Below are 7,686 nucleotides of genomic sequence, written 5' to 3'. Positions count from 1 at the left end.
GTAATCGATAATGCTACACTTTAAGCAAAAAAGATGGAGCGGCTTATTGGGAAATGAAACGAAAAAAACAAATAATACTTAGCTCACATGGTATTAAAAAAAAAAAAAGAAAATAGAAAAAAAGATGGCAGTGGTTGAAGTAGAGTATTCAACATTTAGAGATCTTGGGTTCTAATCTCCTCTTTTTCTTTTTATTGTTTAAATCTTATCCCTCCCTGACGAGAAAAAAATTTAAAAAGATGGTAGAAATACCAAAGATTTGGTAAATAGTGTAGTTGAGGAAAATATTAGAAACCATTCCCAAAACTTATAACAGTTTTGCGCCTCTTATCTTTCTCACTTTTTAAGTTATCAACCAATTGGCCTTCATAATTTTGCTTACCTTGCATTTTGCTGTGAATTCTAAAGAGCCCATTGGACGTGAATTTTTGTTTTCGTACCACATGCATGCCTTGCTAAAATAGTTTTATTTCATCTAAATAATTTTATTTCTTCTGAAGTAAGCACTGCGATGAGCATTCCAATGACCATTTGAGTCTTAGAATTTTGTGCATCTTTTGGAAAGCTTCTATTGCCCAAAATTGACTGTAGCCAGATGTTTAGTGCAACTATATTCAATTGAACTTAGCAACTGTTAAAAAATTTGGTCGTTTATTAAGTTCCAATTGCTATATATGTTCAGAAATTAGAAATACTTATTTTGGTCGTTCAAAACATAATTTCAATTTGATCCGTTAAAAAGGTTAATAACAGGATAAAGTCTATGTATATGAAATTTAAAGAGACAAAGTATTACTAAAAAAGGCAAAGTCAATTGACCCATATATAAAAATACAACCCAAAATCCAACATGGTGTTAGTTTGCACAACTATTCCAAAAGTCCCTTTAATAATGATTTTGCTTGATTGTTTGATCAGCTATAATATGGAAATTTTCATTTCGGCTTTAATCTTATTTAGTTCTTCACTTTCACATTAGAAGAGAAAGTACCTTATACTGTACCCTCCCAAGTTTTTATTTAACATATATCACCTAATTGCAAAAAACCCATGTTTACTATCATTTTTTTTCAATATTCTTTAGTTACTGTACAATATCTCCTGTACTTTAACTCCAAGGATTACAAAATGCCTTGAATTTTGGATTCATAATTTACATCTTCGTCAATTATTTCCAATTGTTGAAATGAATTACTTTCCTAATAAAATTTTTTCTTGATTTTCCTTTTCAATGTAATACTTTATTTTTTTCTTATATTGACATTTGTTTGAAATTTTGTATTTCTATCATGCACATTTTACCTAATTTGACAGTTTGATCAGAAGCAAGATTTACGGTGACCTCAAGTGTAAAACCCACAGGAGCACAAGACAACATGAACATCTTAAGCACATTAACCCACAATTTACATGTCCATACTAGTAATTATTGTCTATAAAAGAGAAACTTCAAGTATTAAGGCCCATATACTAATAGATCACAATAATAATATACTTAACGAATCCGATAAAAATTGGCATTGTTTAATGCTAACTCAGAAAACTAAGATAAAAGTTAGCTAGAGTTAATAGAAAATTTTGATGATACGATTCTTGATACGCCAATACGCTAAGACGAATCAAGAACGTGAATCACAAACCCTGGATCTAGATTAAAGATCAACGTTTGGGGATGGATATTTTTGATCGATCTTGGACCGTTCAAGAAAGATCAAAACGATAGAACAACTGTGAGGACCCGAAAATTTTCTTATTTTTATCTTATTGGATGAGGTTAAAGAGGGGGTATTCTCCATGGACGGGGAGAGTGCGGCGGGATTGGATGGGTTTACAGGCAGGTTCTTCACCTTTGCGTGGGAAGTAGTGGCAGAGGATGTTCACAAGGCCGTTCTGAACTTTTTCGCTGGGGCCGAGCTGCCCCGTAGTATTACCGCAACGTCCATAGTCTTGATTCCTAAGGTGCTCGCGCCTCAGGATTTCACGCAGTTTCGACCGATTAGCCTGTGTAACTTTATCAATAAAGTGATTTTTCGGATTCTTTCGGGTCGACTAGCTCATCTCCTACCCCGAATCATCTCTCCCCAACAGAGTGGGTTCGTTAAAGGACGTCAGATATCGGAGAATTTCCTACTTGCGCAGGAACTGGTGACGGATATCGGGAAAGCATCCCGTGGGGGGAATGTGGTCCTCAAGCTGGACATGATGAAGGCCTATGACAGGGTATCCTGGTGTTTCCTCTTGTAGGTGTTGAGGCGTTTTGGATTTTCTGAGACCTGGATTGATGCTATATGGCGATTGGTCTCGAACGTCTAGTTCTCTGTCTTGGTCAACGGCGTGCCTCAGGGCTTCTTCCACTCCACGCGTGGATTGCGGCAGGGGGATCCTCTTTCTCCGGCCTTATTCGTAATCGGCGCTGATGCTCTCTCTAGGGCCTTGAATGCCTTAGTTGGTTAGGGCCAGTTCCAACCTTTCAAGGTTCCTCTTGGGTGCCCGGCCATTACTCATCTGTCTTTTGCAGATGATGTGGTCATATTTACGAGTGGGTTGAAGTCTTCTTTGCTCTCTATTATGTGGGCTCTAGAGGGATACTGTGCAGTGACAGGACAGAAGATCAACCAACAGAAAAGTTGTTTCTTAGTGCATCCACGACTTGGGTTACACTGCTGTAGGATTATCGAGCAGGTGACAGGGTTTCGGAAGCGGGAGTTCCCAGTCAGGTACCTCGGGTGTCCATTGGTGTTGGGCAGACGGAAGAAGGAGCACTTTTGTGGAGCTGTGTAAGAGTGTGGTTCACAAGATCCTATCTTGGAAGCACCGTATCCTATCGCCGGGAGGGAGGGTGGTCCTTCTCAAGCACGTTCTGTCCTCCATGCCAATACACCTATTGGCAGCAGTGACGCCCCCCAAGGGGGTCCTGTGGGAGCTGGAGAGATCTATGGCGGCTTTCTTATGGGGCGAGTCGGAGCATGGTCCACGGTTTCATTGGATGAAGTGGGAGGCTTTGTGTCGGCCGCAAGAAGAAGGGGGTCTGGGCCTCCGGCGCTTGTCGGAGGTGCTCCAGGCCTTCTCCATGAAGTTGTGGTGGAAGTTTAGGCAGGGGCTTTCCCTCTGGGCGTTGGTCATGGCTTCCAAATTTTGTAGGGGCAGGCATCCTTGTTTGGCAGAGGAGAGATTGGGTCCTTCCTCCACATGAAGACGGATGTGTGAGGTCCAGGGGATCACGGAGGGGCACATAGGGTGGATTGTAAGGGCAGGAGCTATGGACTTCTGGCACGATAACTGGTTGGGGTCTGGCCCGCTTTGCAGAAGTGTGGAGGAATTTCAGGATCATCGGGTGGCGGATTTTGTGACGGGAGGGGAGTGGGACGCCCGCTCTCTCTCACAGGTGTTGCAACTGGAGCTTGTGCGGCTGGTTATGTCCTGTAGGCCGCCACCCCTATTGGGGGAGGACAGGATGGTTTGGAGTTTAACCCCCAGTGGGGAGTTCACAGTTTCTTCGACCGTGGCGGTCGTTTGGGGCCACTCGCATAGATCATTCGGGGCCGCCTCCGTTTGGCATGAGTCTCTGCCTATCACGATTTCGTTCTTCATGCTTTGCTTGTTATCGAGTAGGTTGCCTCTAGTGGACCAGTTGCGTCGGTTGGGTGTCCACGGGCCATCTAGATGCTTTTGCTGCACGACCCCCTAGGAGGAATGCTTGAATCACCTCTTTTGCACGGGGGATACCGCCCGGCAGGTATGGAGGACATTTGAGATTCAAGCGGGGGCTTCGGACCGTATCAGCTCGGTCCGTCACATGGCGATGTCGTGGTGGATCCGGCCGGCACAGTAGCGGTATGTGACCTTTGTGTATCGTGTGCTCCCTTCGGTCATCTATTGGGAATTGTGGTGTACAAGAAATAGGGCATTAATGAATGGGGGAAGGACAACGGGGGGAGGTGTGGCTGGCCGTGTCTTGGTCAAGATGAGGGAGTTACTCGAGGTTCAATTCCCAACTATAGCGTGGCCAGGTGGCTCGTGGGAGAGGTTGCACTTGGCCCTAGTGGCTCGTCCGACAACAGTCACCGTTCTGCAGGTTAAGTGGGTGGCCTCGGGTGGGGGATATAAGCTCAATACGGATGGGTGTTCTCTGGAGAATCCAGGGGTGAGTGGAGGCAGGGGAGTGCTTCGGGATCCTCAGGGAGACTTTGTTCTGGCATTTTCGTGTTCCTTGGGTGTCATAACAAGCCTACACGCAGAGTTGAAGGCGTTAGCTCATGGGGTGCAACAATGCATTGCTAGGGGGTGTTTAGAGTTGCATCTGGAGGTGGACTCGTTATCCTTGGTTCGAATCATATCAGGTGATCAGGCATGTCCCTGGTGGCTGCAGAGGGAAGTGGAGGATCTGATGCGGCATAGGCGACTGTTCCGGTCGATTACGCATTGCTACAGAGAGGCTAACAAGCCTTCAGACAGGTTGGCCAAATTGGGGGCCGTCAGCGGAGCGGACTCCGTGTTTACCTCCTTTGACATGGTACCTCTCTTGGTTCGTGGTGAAATACGTCTGGATAGACTAGGATTCCCTAGCTTCCGCAGGAGGCGATGCTAGATCACTCTTGGACTGTCGCTGTTGTGGCTGCATTTTTCCCTCAGTTGACTTAATAATGACCTTTTTGCAGAAAAAAAAACTGACTTATTTAAATATTTATTCACCCATTTTCTCGGAATAATTTATTTCAACCATTTTAAATCCATTTACATGGAACAATGCCTTACTTATATTTTTAAAATATCCCGTTAGCAAATTTAATTTTCGGAGGCTCGTTTAGTAAGAAATAGCGAATACACGTATTTCGAGGCAATATTCGATCCGAGAGTGCAATGATCTTGAAGATTTGAGAACTTATGTTTTATTTCTTAAAATAGTCATTTTATAAGTTATTTACCCTAGTATTAATTAATTATATTATCGTTACAAGAATTTCTTTTAAGTTTTGCTTTATCGCGCGCGAATCCGAAGTTCGCGTAAATCGAGCCGGAACGACTAAGTGGAAATTTAAGAAATTAATACTAGATTACTAGGAGCGAGTAATTAAAAGTGTTAGGGAATTACATTGGAAGATTAGTGCACAAGTGAAACAAACCCAAGAGAAATCGGTGATACGAAACCCGTGCGTGACACTATTCCTAGTTGACTTTGGCTAGTTTTTCATTCCATTTTCCCTCCAATCTTCTCCAAGAAGCTTCACACAACAAAAACACTCTCTTTCCTCACCTCTTGGTCGGCCGAACAGCAAAGGAGAAGAAGGAAAGAAAAACTCTTCTTGTCTTGCTCAAATCTTGCACCAAAAATCTCAACCAATCTTCTAGCTACTTGGAGGTTAACTCTAGATTGGTGAAAGACTTCATTTTGTGGAATTTCTTAGAGCTTTTGGTGGTGGAAATTTCTGATCTCATCTACGTCTATGGAGGTAACTTCCATCTCCTTTAGATCTTTCCATTTAATCAAAGTTTGGTAGTGGATTTGCATGGGTTTACTACCGTAAGCAAGAAATAGGTAGAGGACTTGAGGAAATTTATTTTTCTTGCTTTTATTGTTAGGCTAGTGGAATTGGTGTGACCTCTAGGCAGCTGCCTTGAGGATTAAATGTTTTTTTAATATTGTTTATGTGTTGAATGAGAGGAATTACGGTTAGAAATGGAGAGAAAGTTGAGAAATGAGAGGAACTAGAACTGGCCGAGTCAGTCCAGTGCTTTTCGTGCCTACCTTTCGAATATTTGTGGGTTGTTTTGCTGTGAAATTGGTTGATATATGTTGTATATAGTGTGTAGAAAGTTTCTGCCAAAAATCATTTGAATCGGTTAAGCAAAACTTGAAATTTCGAAATTTGAATAAAACTGGAAAATGTGTTCAGACTCTGAACAGTGCCCCTTTGATCGAACATAGCTCTTTGTAAAAAAGTCAAATCGAGTGCCATTTGCGGCATTTGAAACTAGACATCCGTAGCTTTCTAACGGTATAAAAATCACTTGCTAGTTCGATCTGAGTGAAGTGCAGTGAATTGATAAAGTCGGCTGTTCTGTTCTGCTCTGTTTGCATGTTCCATTCGAATGGACATGAGAAGCTGCAACTTGTGGCTTGAATTTGAACTACTTGTGAACTGATTTTGGAAATATTTTCTTCTGATGAAATATTTTGAACGTAGCTTCCAACGCCACCAACCATTCTCAATTTTAAGTTGTATTGAGTGAGATATGGTTCAATTTACAAACTGTGCCAAAGCTGGAAATCTGGAAAACCCTTTCTTCTTGCTAGCCGACTGGTTAGGTTTGATTTGGGATATTTTGTTTCGAAAATCTTGATGTCCATTGCTTGTCAAATGCTTATTAAGTGTTCCTAGAACCTTGGTTTAAAAAATGGACAGAATTGGAGTTGATTTCATTGGGCAAAATGTTTGAAAAAGGAAAAGAAAGCAAGAAGACAGATTTGCTTTAAGAATTTCCTAAACTGTGGTAGTTTTGTTAACTACCTTCCCGTACGAATTTTTACATGAAATTTGATGGAGGAGTAGTCCTCATATGGAAGTTGAATTGTACCAATTTTGGTGTTATTCTAAGACCATTTAGATACCCAAATGATGTCCCAAAATTTACTTTTAAAATCTGAAAATTCACTGTTTAGTAGTGAAAATTTACCGACTTTGAACTACGATATCTTGATACTCATGACTCCAAATTTAGTTCCACTTGTTGTGTTTGAAACTTTGTATGGAACTCTTATTGTGTTACGAATTTTAAAGGCTAGTTCACTTTTTGTGAATTTTGTCGAATTTCCAAAGTTTACCAAAAAACAAGACTGAAACTGCCTTGCTTGTTCAAATCAGCCACTTTGAGCTGAAATTTGAATGTTTTCCATTTAGAATCTTGAAAAATTGTCTTCTACTCTGAACCAAGATTCCAACGGTACAAAGTTTTCCAATTTTGGACCTACTGAGTGAAGGATCTGAAATTTCAAAGATTGTCACTTAAAACTGAATTTTACCGACTTGTTGGGAAATGAGTTTTTGGAAACTCTTCCCTATCCTTTGATAATGATTGACCGTTTTAAACTTGATTTCATGGAGGAAATCATTTTTTCTTATGTTATTAAACCCCACTTTTGAGTCTCGATTTTTGAGTAATTAAGGCTCTCTTTCATGACATTTTCTTAGTATTGTACAAGTGTACAATCTTCCTTGTTAGCAAGGGGTTTGTAAGTAATAGTGTGTGATAGTCAATTATTATTTGCTCAGGCTCTCAAGGGGACCTTCAAGAGGATCTCGAAGTGGACGCCTAAAAACTTGTTTGAGCACTTACTCTCTCATTTTGATTGGTGAGTGTCAAGTGCATGAATTTGTTGCTAAGTGCCTGACTTGCTTCTTTTTTGTTATGTGAATTTGGAATTTTAGAGACGAGTGTGTACTTTACCACACTCGTTCTCTTTCAAATGAAATTATATTCAAATTTTGCTATGTGAATCCATATTCGACTTGTGCGAAGTAATGTGGATGTGATTCGTATTTGTGATTCGTATATGTGATTCGTATTTGGAATCGTCGATTTGAGCGCTGCTCATCGACTTATATTCGTATTCGTATTTGGGGGACGCCCAAACTCATTGGCTAACTTTGCGAATCGAGCCAGCGCGGGCTTGGTCGATAAGCTTAG

This window comes from Coffea eugenioides, chromosome 4 (assembly GCF_003713205.1).
Source record: "Coffea eugenioides isolate CCC68of chromosome 4, Ceug_1.0, whole genome shotgun sequence".
In the NCBI taxonomy this organism is placed as follows: Eukaryota; Viridiplantae; Streptophyta; class Magnoliopsida; order Gentianales; family Rubiaceae; genus Coffea; species Coffea eugenioides.
Note: the sequence above shows the minus strand (reverse complement) of the source record.